This window comes from Cyrtonyx montezumae, unplaced genomic scaffold, assembly GCF_038088225.1.
Source record: "Cyrtonyx montezumae isolate F1298 unplaced genomic scaffold, pur_monq_1.0 scaffold_3, whole genome shotgun sequence".
Lineage (NCBI taxonomy): Eukaryota > Metazoa > Chordata > Aves > Galliformes > Odontophoridae > Cyrtonyx > Cyrtonyx montezumae.
In genome coordinates this window covers 107,540,781-107,552,688 of record NW_027072034.1, presented here as the reverse complement: position 1 = coordinate 107,552,688, position 11,908 = coordinate 107,540,781, and the positions used below count along the sequence as shown (strand labels likewise).

General features: G+C 41.3%; 3 non-coding genes across 3 annotated transcripts; 1 reads left to right on the top strand and 2 right to left on the bottom strand.

The window, feature by feature from the left end:
• Positions 1-6,263: 6,263 nt before the first annotated feature.
• TRNAW-CCA (transfer RNA tryptophan (anticodon CCA)) lies at positions 6,264-6,335 on the bottom strand. Its single transcript has one exon. It is a non-coding gene; the product is annotated as a tRNA-Trp (tRNA).
• A 370-nt stretch (positions 6,336-6,705) lies between these two features.
• On the top strand, positions 6,706-6,777 carry TRNAD-GUC (transfer RNA aspartic acid (anticodon GUC)). The gene has a single exon. It is a non-coding gene; the product is annotated as a tRNA-Asp (tRNA).
• A 98-nt stretch (positions 6,778-6,875) lies between these two features.
• On the bottom strand, positions 6,876-6,947 carry TRNAD-GUC (transfer RNA aspartic acid (anticodon GUC)). The gene has a single exon. It is a non-coding gene; the product is annotated as a tRNA-Asp (tRNA).
• Positions 6,948-11,908: the final 4,961 nt, after the last annotated feature.

Below are 11,908 nucleotides of genomic sequence, written 5' to 3'. Positions count from 1 at the left end.
CCTTTTGTAAATTGCTGACAAAAGGCATAGCTAGTGGGGATGACTATGCTGGAAAAATAATAGCATTCTCTGAGAATTTGCTCTATCAAGTAGAGTTATCGTGCTCTTTGTATCTTGTATCTTACCTTGGAAATAAAATAGCATGCATTACTTTTGGAGCAATACACCTAGAACACAGTGTCAGCACAGAAACTGTTTAATATCCCCACAGACAATAAATGATATTATCCTTTAGGCCTGAAGCTTGTTTTCTCTGGCTGCTTCTCAGTGGCATATGGCAGCCATTTGCAACTCCTTACACAGTCCAGTTATATCCAATACAGTTAGCACTAGATTTTCTTCTGAGTGACCCTAAGCAGTGGAAAGAAGGAAAATGTTGAGCTTGAATTCACTTTGCACCTTTTAATCAAATTACTTTGATGTTGTCTGGTTTTAATGTACAAGGTGTAGCATTAAAAATGCAACAGTACAAAGTAGTGTTCCAGATTTGGGTTTGTTCATTAAAAATTCGCTGGCTTTATGTTGGATCTGTGATTTTTCTTTCTGTTGTCAGGCAAAGCTAACACTGTGGCATAAAGACAGCAGAAACTCGGTATCATATGTTTTGGTTCTTCAAAATCCAGAAGAGTGATTGTGGAATCATATTCTCAATTGACCTTACTTACAGCTTGCATTTACATTTCATTTATGTTTTGAAAGCTATTTCCTCGACTGTATAAATATGTATCATCTTTCATTAATTATTTTTTCAGTGCACAGACACTGGACTTTTACTGTCTTACTTTCAGCTGTTTGTATTATGTGCACATACATAATGGTTAACACTGGAACCTGCAAACCTGCAGCTGTCAATGGATTTAGACCTCGACACAGCTAAGGATCTGCACCTCTACCATTTATTTTGTTTGAGGGAAATAAAGCTTACATTTTGTAGCATAACACAGCAACCAAAGGGAACAAGGGAACAAGTTAATTACAGAGAAGCCCAAAACAGTTTTCTTACATTGTTGCAGAAAAAGAACAACAACAAAGTGGTACATATGCCTGTTAGACGATTTGCATTTTAAATACTGAATACAAAACTGTTGCTTTGCCATGCCTTCTGAGAAGTTCCAGTACTTAAGTGTTTATTGCTTACAGCGAGTTCTGGCTTTCAAAGACCAGAATACCCACTTCCACCTGAGAATCAGGCAGTCATGTTTTATCTCTTGTCAGTATAAATGGTGACGAAAAGAAAGTTTAGGAAAAAAGTGAAAATGGTATGAGACTATAGTGATTTTCAGTGGTTGAAAAGCAGCTGTAAGCTTGCCTAAAAATGTGAAATATGCTAAAAGGAGAAGCCAAAAATCTTTCCTTTGTAGGACCCTCCCAAGTGTCTGGAATTTGTTAGCTTTCTTGAGTATGAGAAGGGATTTTCAGCCATAAAGTCATCTTTGATATGAAAAGACCTAATGCTTTCTAAATTATCTCAGATTTCTAGCTTAAGACTTCCCCCATGTTTATGATTCTTAACTTCCAATGCCACCCATAAAAACAAGACCTGTTGTTCATGTTTTATTACACTAACAAAATGTATTATTCTCTATCTGTGTGATCAAAAAATTTATTCTAAACTCAGCAGAGTTTCTGGATGACATTTAATCCATAATGAAACACACGTGTAACATTTGCATTCATGTATAATATTTGCCTCAAAATACATAGTAAAATTGTGAGAACTGTAAATCCATTCATGGCGAAGACATTTAAGGAAGTGCTACAGACATGCCCTTGTTCAGACTGAGTCGATAAGGAAATTTTCTTATCTAAAAATGTAAAAAAACTATATGAAATGTTAATTCAGTCTTGGTTTATGGTGAGTTTGACAACAAAATAACACTCCCTCTTAGGCAACAGAAACTGGCAAGCATTTGCATATATAAGATATGCAGTTGCCCAATCACTTTGGCACAGTGTAACTATACTTCCTAGAATCACTCACTGCTACTCCACACTTACGGAGAAGAGGAATGCTACAGGTTGCCCAGTGGGGCAAATGGGCCTATGGCTGCCCTCAGTCTGAGCACAGGGATGGCCAGCTCTGTGGGAAGTCTGTGTGACAGTTCCCAAGCAGGGAAAAAAATATGCACAGTGGAACAGCTGATTTATACATTTGTATCACTGGCATTGTGAGAGACAAGGGCCTATATCAATGCAGACTGGAAACAGAACTGTCAGATCCTACTCAAGTATGCAGACAGAGATTAAGGAAAATGATTTAATGCGAGAGCATCCTGCACTTTCCAAACAGGAATTATATAGATATGTATTTTTATCATAAAAGGTCAAAAATAAAGCATCTTTTTATCATACACGAGCTATTACTTCAGCTCCAAGGTTTTTTAACCTTGTAAGAATTTAAGTTATCGTCTATATTTATCTAGGAATAATTCCATAAGTATAAAAAAAGTCTGCGTTAAGAGATCAGTCAGGTTACAAAATGCAGTATTTGAAAGTTAGAGAGAAAAGCATAGAAGCACATATGCTGTAGAAACACCTCTGAGTAGCAAATACTGACCAATGAACTCAGGTGCCTCAGAATTAATTGAGCCATTTTCACAGTGCCTCTATGCAACTGAAGAGAATTATTATTCCCATTTTACTGATAGGAGATTGAGAAGGAGAAACATTAGCTAAAAAATCTCAGACATTGCTAAGTTTGAACATAACATTTAATTCTCTCATTTAACTTAGGATGAAATTATTTTGTTGCTTGGTAATTGTGGCTTATTGAAAGATGTTGCTCTCTGGTCTGTCCTGGGCCTCATAATGCTGACACTTTTCTTGTGTTGGCTCTAGTACTGTGCTGCCAGGACTGCATGCTGAGCCAGCAGCTGTTGCTGAACAATTGCAAGACACGATGCAAATGGAATGGTGGAAACAGGCAGGCAGGGATGCAACACTGACAACCGTGTGACAGTCTGCACTCGTGTTAGCTACAGTGTGAAACCACACCCTGATAACATCTGCTCCTATTAATAGATCTTTGGTGTTGGCATTAGATGAACTCCCTGCAAGCCAAGGGTATCATCTGGCAACAATCTGGAATGCTTGGAGTAGAACACCTGCTTTGGCAGCAGCACAGGAATGCAAGCAGATTGCCACTGCTTCTTACATCCATTGGCTCCAGCGGGAGCTGAAGTGGAGACATAAGAAATTTTGTGGGAGCATGGGAACATGTAGCAGACTATACATCCGGTCTAGTTTTCCTCACCTTCTTTTTCTGCGGGGCTTCTCCATATTTTAGAAAGTTTAAAAACCTACATCGTTCTTTTCAGGGTAGTGGGCTATACTTCTGTAAGTCAGTTTCTCAATTACCACTTAACCAGTTCAGTTTGACAGCAATTTATGCTTTCACACTGCTAACAAAAGAAAGAACTCAGGCTACCATAGGAAAATAAGCAAGTCACAAAATAGTCAAGTAAGGAAGATATTTTCAGACTGGTGAACATATCATGTGGTGATGAGGAACTAATAAGCATCTGCAAAATCTCTAGTGGATATCTTCAGAAGTTTTATAGGTGAGGGTGCATTCTAGAAAAAAAGGCAAATAAACTTCTTATCTAAAGCAAACTCACCTTTCATTCTCGGGAAAAATGTTAGCAAATAATTTTTAAGCATTTAGAAGACAAGAAGACAAAACATTTGTACCAAGAATAAATCATGTCAGGGGCTGAACAGTCCCAGCCCTCTCAACCACTTCTTGCAGGAGAGGTACTCCAGTCCCTTTATCATCTTGGTGGCCAAGATCAAGAGCTGGACACCAGTTGGTGGCCTCATCAATGCTGAGCAGAGCGGAAGGACCCCTTCTCTTGACCTGCTGGTGCTGCTTGGCCTAATGCCGACACAAATACTGTCATCCTTCTTAGTGGCTAACAGTGTCTTAGTGGCTCATGCTCAACTTGGTGTTCATCAGGAATCCCAGGTCCTTTTCTGCAGAGCTTTTTTCCAGCTGGGTGACCCCTAAAAAGCACTAGTGTATGGGTTCCCGCTCTCCCATTGCAGGAGTTTGCATTTGTTGAACTTAACGAGACTCATCAGCTCACCCTTCCAGCCTGCCTAGATCTCTCTGGATGAGGACATGGCTCTACAGTGAATCATCTACTACCCGTGGGTACATATGGTCTATTGATTTACTGAGGTTGCATTCTACTCCATCATCCTTATTGTTAATGAAGATGCTATACAAGACCAGACCTGCTACTGGCCTCTCAAGCACTCAAACACTCTGCTTGTTATTGGCCTCCAACCAGACATTACGCTGCTGACTACTATCCTCTGGGCCTGGCTGTCCTGGCAGTTTTTGATCCACCTCAACTGTCTGTTATATTACACATTATTTATACGCTGACTCTATATATTCTGACTGTACCAGTATCTTTCACGCAATACGATCAAAAGTAAGACAGGAAAACTTACAGTACATTAGGCTGGTAGGTGGTAGGTACATGCTTTCTTCAAAAATGATTAATATTTCACTAATTTCTTCAAGAAAACCTATCAGTATTTTTCTACAAGAAAACCATCAATAATTTTCTGCAAAAAAAACCTGTCAATAATTCAGTCATTCTATTCTATGCAATACTTCCATTAAAAAATAGGATGATAGGCTACAATATGTAAATTTGAAGGTGAAAGGAACCTAGCAGAGACTGCAAATATATTGGTGAATCTACTTAAGACTCAGTTTAATTCCAAGGAACTGGGAAATATCTGGAAAAGTAGAATGAAATTAAACAGTGACAAATGCAAAATATGGAGCCAGGAGCAGCTGGGTTAACCAGTATGGGATAGGGAACAGCTGGTGAGGTGTCGGCCCTGCTGAGAGGTACTATTTGCTATGGAAAAACACGGGCTGACTCTTGGCAACAATGTCATGTTAAGGAAGAAAAAAAGCGCTGACCTCCTAGCCACAGAATCATAGAATCACTATGGTTGGAAAAGACCTCTAAGATCACCTAGTCCAATCATACATCTACCACCGATACTGCCCACTAAACCATGACTCTAAGTACTACATGACCTCTTTCCTTATACACCTCCAGGGAAGGTGACTCTGCTTCCTTGAGCAGCCTGTTCCAACTCAGAAATGGAAGCACAGTCAGCACAGCACATGTGGCTGTCCTGCTTGTCTCACCAGAACTGTACAGCCTGAGCCAGGTGAGTAGTGTGTCTGGTTTTGGGAACACAAGTAATGAAAGACCCAGCAAACACTGTCTACTGCTGCAGAACAGACATCTATAGAGAGATGTAACACATTTCTAATATGTGAAGAAGTTGCTATAAAAAAGAAGGGAATAAATTGTTCTCTGTTGCCACTAGCAATGACATAAGTTCTGGATTTAAGTTACAACAAAAGGTACATTGGGGTTAAATCACATGTGTGAGCTTCAGAGCAGCAGTGACAGCAAAGCACCGGAGCAAAGCACGTAAGACTGCAGGCTCTTTCCAGCATTTTAGGGGTATCTGAAATGAAGTTCAGGCTGCAAAAACAGAAAAATATTAATAATAATAAAAAAAATTGTTGACTCCGTTGAGTGTGATTTCTAAGACTTTTATATTCTCTTCTCTTTCTGCTGCAATTTACAATACTATGAGTTCTTACCAACTTGGTCTTCTCTGTGCTGTTTTCCTCTGTTTCTCAAGTTCAGAACTTACTTTAACAAACTGTTCTGTTTCCTTCCTAAATGAATTTCATTAAATGCCCAACTTCCCAGCCCACCCAAATAACAAAGCAACTAGTTCTTGGCCTCCTTATCTCATCTCTAGAACAAAAAGAAGTGTTTTCTCGACCTTTCTGCCTCTGGAAATGGCCACTCTGGGAACTGTTTCACAGACGAAAACCAACAGCCCCTGCAATACCTCAGTGGGTATTTCCCTCGAAATAAGGGTTTTGTTGGCCCTCTTCTGTTCTTAAAAGCAAACCAAACCTGCTCCCTGGCTCTTGGCTCATAGTGTAACACCTGCTTCCCTTTGTCTCCTTTCGCCGCGTTTCCCATTCATCTTTCCCTCTTTTTCTCTTCATTTCCCTGTCTCCGTAAACGTCTGAAACACGTCCGTCTCGGCACCAAACACTGCTTCAGTTCCCTCCCCGTTCTACTCGGGTCAATCCCGAGGAAATCCGATGTCCCTCCTCCAAACCAAAAACAAACAACAGCGCGCATCCCGCCCTTTCCTCAGCAACGAAAGCGGCAAAAACAGCTGGGACAGAAAGGAAAACGAAGTGACCCCGACGTGATTCGAACACGCAGCCTTCTGATCTGGAGTCAGACGCGCTACCGTTGCGCCACGAGGTCCTCCTGCGAAGCGCACCCTAGAGGCTTACAAGTCATCTACGAGGGCTGGGCTCTGCCTGACTTTCCTTGCCTCGAGTTTTCGTCTTCCTCCATCACGAGCCCGCTTCCCGCATCCCACGCAGACCTGTTGATGCCCCTCTCCCAAAACCCGCAGCAAAGGCCACTCGCTCTCTTGGTGTTGTAGAGCCCACTCTCCGCGGCACTGCCACCATTAGAGAGTTCCTGGCTGCTCGCTCCCGCTCCACGGTCCTCAGACTGTTTCCGCAGCTCAGAGAACGACCCTTTGCCCGTCCCCACCACATCGAACAGCAGTCGAAGAAGTTGAGAAACACAGATAAAAGGAAGCCAGGAGAAGCTGCCAATATGGCGTTCCTCGTTAGTATAGTGGTGAGTATCCCCGCCTGTCACGCGGGAGACCGGGGTTCGATTCCCCGACGGGGAGGCTGATATACGATTTTGGTTTCCTTTTTTTTGCTCTCTCGGCGTGAGCAACGCTAAAAGAACGCTGGCGCGCAGGACGGTTTCGAAAAGTCTACCAGCCTCCCCGTCGGGGAATCGAACCCCGGTCTCCCGCGTGACAGGCGGGGATACTCACCACTATACTAACGAGGAACCGCGGGGGATAGGCTGCCTCTACTGCCTCCGACCCTGAGGCTCCGACCCTCCCGCCGCGCGCCGGGCTGCGGAAGGCTGCTGGGTGCGTGGGGCCGGGCTGCTCTGTGATGGTGCGCCGGAGCTCGTTGTCCGGACGGTGGCCGATGTTTGAGCGGGTGCTGCTGGAGCCCGTTTGTTTACACGAGGAGGGGAGGTGCGGACAGTCTCTCAGCCGTAGATTGTTTCCCCCTACACCCCATGACAGAAGGACCTGTGTGAGCGTACGAGTGAAAACAGTGCATGGGAAGTGCCAGACTCGAGGCACTGAGGAGCAAAGCAGCACAGATAATCTTTACGTTTGTATTTTTGCACCTGGTTCGTGCAGGCAGTTTCTTTTTACGGGAACCTGAGACGCGCCGGAGTCAGCAGTCCTTGGGTGAGCGGACTCCAGCACCTGCTCCCCACCTCCCTAAAAAGGGAGAGAGGGAAATGGAAACCGATTACTCCGAGACTTGAGAGTTAAAAGGCCGAAGGACACATACTGACTGTATGTCTTGCACTCGTTTGGTCAGTGGTAACACGGTTGTGGGCTGTATCACACTGGGCTGGAAACTGTATGTAATTTACTCCTTGTATGAAGCTTTAACTCCACACATAAGAAGTCAACTGGAACAAACAAGGATCTCTCTCAGCAATCTGATACCAGTAATATTTCTTTGGACAAAAGGATCCCAAAGTGGTGTTTTTGGACAATCATGGCTGAAGAACAAACAGCAACCTCTATGTAGAACATCTAAATATAAGTGACCCATGACTGAAGCATTACAACAAACTGGACAACTCCTGCAAGCATTTGAAAATTGTGTTCCTTAGTGGATGCAACAAGTACATACAATTTATCCTGACAAGTAAAAAACATGAGCTGAAGTCTCATAATAATTGAATTACTTTAGAGTAGTATCATGAGCTGTGCTGGCAGGGCTGATATCTAGTGATAGATAGGTTTTATACCTCAGGAAACAAGATCAGAAGCAGTGTTGCTAGACTGGTCTAAACTTGCCAGGCAGGATCAAACTTTATTCAAAAGACGTTGATTAAACTTATGAGACTTCCTAGTGGATCAGATATTGGCTGTCTGTATTTTGTAGGACCAATTGTACTTGGCTAGTTCAGGCTTTTCCACCTGACACTTCCCAGTCTCTTCCCTGATCCCTGTGGCCAAAGAGCTGGGCTGAGAAAACCTTGTCTAAAAGGTGGTGCTTGTTGCAGTCTGAACTTGTTGAGCTGCTACTCTTTGCTCACATCTGGTTTTGCCTCAAGCTTTCAAACAGACCTTCTCTTCGTTGTGTTATACCCTATTTTCAGTACACACATAGTACATATACTCAGCACATTGCTACGTGTGTCTTCTCAGAATGACAACTAGTTTAGTGATGAGAGTCCTTGGTCATGCCTCAATCCACTGCCCTGCTCCCATTTCTGGACAGCTACTGTTAGCTTCATCATCCATCTTACATGTTTTGTATATCTTTTTCCAACAAGGACAATCCTGAAACAAAAGTCAATATGCAAACTCATGCTCTTTCATAGCCTCTTCCCACTTCCCATTTGGCAGGGAGAGCAAGCACGTCTATAGGTTAGCCAACTATCTTACTGTGCTGAAAATAATGAATATCTTGACCACTTTTGCTTCTTCAGTGAATCCTATATGCACTTTTGAAGCTATTCTTTCAAACATATCCTGCCTAGAAGATGACTTATCTGTAGCTATTTAAGAATGGGATCAGTAGGAGATGTTGAAGTATGAGTCAGAGAAACAAAAGTGCTGTTTTGGGTAGATGGTCTAATACAACGCTTCAGTGACTCACAGTTACACAGCGAATACCTTCCCTGTTGATTCGTCACAGAAACCTGTAAGCAGAAAGTGGAACAAGTACTAGGAGCTAGTATTAGTGCTCCAAGGTCTAGAAAGCTTTTGCCTTCTCCTTGGTATCTGCATATGGCTATTCTGTGTGCCTAATTCAAACCTTCTATGCTTTCCTCATCATGGTACCAGCTCTGTGATTAGCTCTAATTAAGCAGCTGATCCCTAGAGCAACAGCTGTCTGCAAGAGCCCCTTAATGACCATGAGGAGCAGTAGGTCTGGGATCTTGCTCAGCAATGCATCTGGAAGCTAGTAATCTCCCCTTCAGCTTGCTTAGCTGAAATAAGGCTTGACACATGGTCCCCCAGTTGTGTTTTGGATGGCAAATTCTGTAATCTCTTTGTTGCAAGAGATTCTCTTCTCTAGCTGTAAATATTTTCTTTCCTTTTATCTGCTTGGAATTTGCCAGCTTGCTACTTGATTGATCATCTCTTGTCATTTTGCCATGCTTCTCTAGGAAAAGACTATGCCATCCCACTGAATATCTGGAGACAACAATAACATATAACTGTAGTCTTCTACGGCTGTCTCAGTGCCCCATGCTCCAGTTCCCTGTTTTGTTTTATTATTATTATTATTATTATTATTATTATTATTAATAATAATAATAATAATAATAATACTATTATTATCTGTTTTGAGTGACCCTCCACTGAATTCACAGCAGTTCATTGAAATCTTTCATGTATTACCCCAAACTTTGCACAGTGGTTCTACAAGCAGTATCAAATGCATCCAAATGGCATGGGGAAGATTAATCACTTCTCTCAACTTATTAGTTCTGGTGTTACCAATGCTGCCCAGTATATGATTAGCTTTCACTGCTACAGGAGCAATTACTCACTCATATCCATCTTTCCTGTTCTCTGGGACATTTGGGACTTTCTCCACGAAGTTGCTGTTTATGCAGTCAGCTCTTGGCTGTTGCAAGGGGCTCTTTTATTCTAGGCGCAGGGCTTTGTATTTAATTTTGCTGAATCTGAAGACATTTGTGTTGGTCTATCTATACAGCCTGTCAAGGCCCCACTGAATGACACTCATGCCCTTGATAATAATATCAAGGTATATTATATGATATAATATCAGTTGCTTTTCTAATTGGAAACACTAACTGGCTCCCCAGGGCAAAAACTGAGCTGCACCCAAGATCCTCACAGTTCAGCCATGCTGGCACCACAGAGTCCACAAGGAGTGGATTTAACATAGTGCAATGAGAGATATCAATCATGCATCTGTATAAACTGTTTTGTTTAACCTTGCTGTAAGTAAGGTCTTCTATTAAATATACTAAGCTTTCTTTTTTTTTTTTTTAATAGAAACAAAGGACCAATAACTATACTTTTTTAAATATAGGAAGCTGTTTGATATCACAGTTGCTTTTTATTTTCTTGATATTATTTTTGGTAGGCTTAGAATGTGTTAATGCTTAAAAATATATCTGCCTTGGAGTAGTCAAGGCAAGTAAGTACTGATGGACATCTGCACCATGTTGCTTCTGAAGTGCTACAGCCTCTGGATAACTGCACTGATAAATATCTACAGGGTTTTCCAAACCAGAACTCATGAAGGAAGCTAGACAAAGTTTAGAGGTCAGTTACCTCATTAGAAATATATGTGAGGGGTCCAAACAGAGGAAGACAAGAAGAGCTACCAAACAATACTCCTAAATCAATACAAAAAAACCCAAACACCTCAGATGAGAAGTAAACCTCTTCAGTGATGTGGTCCTTAGGATGCCTGAGTCAGGAGAGCTGCTACAAAACTGAATTTCTTAGCTACTCTTTATGCTCTTGCTACTACCCATTCATGTGTGCTCAATCCTTCATCTTCTCTTTTTGTTCTGTTTTACATTTAATTTTTGTCTGTGCCCTCACCACGTAGGCTCACAGCATAGGATTTAATGAGCTTTCTACTAAGAATTTATGAGTTAGAAAATAGCATGTTATGTTACATCAATTATTTCTGTACAGCTTTTGGTCTTGTATAAATTCTGTGCAGGTTTGTTGTGCACTCTGCATGACAGTGGCCTTTTTTTTTCTGTGTTAATGTATTTTGATCAAGTTAAAACAAAGCTTTAGAAGATATTAGAAAAAATAATTTACTTAAATTAAGGAAGCAAGTGATCAGACATCCCATGTAAAGTCAACAACTGAACAGCGGAAGAAATTAAAGGTAAAGGAGGGCATGACAATGCATGTCAGTGCCTGGTGGATTAGTAGGAGGAGGGATTTAGGGGGTTTTCCCTTATTAGCATGCCTCATATAGTTGGTACAGTATTAAATTCAGCCACACAGCTGGGCAGTTTCCTCTCCATGTTTCATCATGTGAGCTGTCTAATAAAGGATGCCTTTTAAAAATTCCTTGGAAGAATCTCAGGCCTTGAAAATTTATGTCCTAACAATTGTGAAATAAAATAGACAAGAAATGCCCATGCAGAACTGCATTATCTATTTAGGTAAAAAGCACTCTGAAGGAAGAGTTGAATAATTTAATCTAACCATTTATATTCCTGTAGCACTGTTTAAATCTACTAGGTGCTCCCAGTATGAATAAGCTCCTTATCACAGGGAATCTGCATTCTCAACACTTTTCTCCTCAAAAGGGATTTCTAAGTAAATGTACTGAAAAGATATCATAAAAAAAATGGAAAATTCAATTTAATCAGGAAAAATAGAGGCTGGCAGATTTAATACACAGTTTCAGCTTTAGAACAGCAAAGAACAGAAAGGTCTTCCTTAGAAATCAGAGGACGGGACTTGATAATTAAAGGGCAGGTGGTCAGTCAAGTTTATGTGCAAAATTCAGGTACAGAAAATGTATAGCTACAGAGTAGTCTTTTTCAAAGGAGTATTTATCTAGCAAAGCCCCCAGAGAAATATTAGGACACTGCAAAAATTAGATAGATTGTATGCTGATATAAAAATCCTTGCATAGCACAGTTCTGGATCCCAGAATATCTCTATCATATGATGCAAGAATTGTCAAATTTATAGCTGTGATGAAAGAGTGCAGTGGATCCAAACAATTACACCACTGGACTGTGTTAGTCTAAAA